The sequence below is a fragment of the Mobula birostris genome, chromosome 23 (genome assembly GCF_030028105.1).
Source record: "Mobula birostris isolate sMobBir1 chromosome 23, sMobBir1.hap1, whole genome shotgun sequence".
NCBI classification, from domain to species: Eukaryota; Metazoa; Chordata; class Chondrichthyes; order Myliobatiformes; family Myliobatidae; genus Mobula; species Mobula birostris.
The window spans coordinates 58469960-58471144 of NC_092392.1; positions in this window are offsets into that span (position 1 = coordinate 58469960).

The window sequence follows — 1185 nt, forward strand, 5'->3', positions numbered from 1 at the left end:
CGCGCGCGGGCTCCCGGGATCTGGAGTCCTTACGGCGCGGGAACTACAATACCCGAGATGCCATCCGCCTCCTCGACTCACTCAATCACAAGTACAGAAACTCAGGCAGAAGGCTTGAGAAATTCGCCAGGCCAGTAGCATCTATAGACAAAAGTACAGTCAATGTTTCAGGCCGAAACCCTTCGGCAGGACAGGTCCTTCAATCACCCAGGCCTCTGATCTCGGAATATGTGCTGGGAAATGAAACTCAGTGTACATTCCGCAAAATGGAAAGCAAAAGTACTGAGGGTCGAGGTTTTGCAATGAAAATAACGAAGTGTTGACGGTGTACACGAAGAGTTGGGCAGATGTTAGAAATCTCAAATGGAAAATGATTGTCAGATTGGTCAGGTAACGTGGACAAACAAACTTAATGCTTTAGGGAAACAACAGGAATTCTGTAGATGCTGGAAATTCAAGCAACACACTTCAAAGTTGCTGGTGAACGCAGCAGGCCAGGCAGCATCTCTAGGAAGAGGTGCAGTCGACGTTTCAGGCTGAGACCCTTCGTCCTGACCTGAAGGGTCTCGGCCTGAAACGTCGACTGTACCTCTTCCTAGAGATGCTGCCTGGCCTGCTGCGTTCACCAGCTACTTTGATGTGTGTTGCTTAATGCTTTAGGGATTGACAATCAGAAATATTGTAGATACTGAAAATTGAAATAAAAATAGAAAATGCTGGAAACACTGGGCAGTTCAACCAGCACGTCCCTCTTTCATAAGACCGTAGTATAGGGCAGAATTAGGCCATTCGTCCCACCCAGTCTGCTCTACCATTTCATCATGGCAGCCTCAATCTCCTGCCTTCTCCCCATATCCCTTGATGCCCTGACCAATCAAAAATCTATCAGCCTCTGTCTTAAATATGCATAAAGCCTTGGCCTCTACAGATTCACCACTCTCTGGCTGAAGCACCTTCAATTACTCCAAAAGACTGAGGTTTGGTAAAATACTGAAAGGCTTTTATTTGCTGTACAATACGACCTCCACAGTGAGTGTCTGCCCCCGGACTGAGGGGGAGGGGCAAGGCAAACACCTTTATACAGGACTCTGTGGGAGGAGCCACAGGGGCAGTCAGCAGAGGGGCGTGTCCAGACAGGTAACCCAGTTACAACATATATACATGGTTTACCACATTCACCCCTCC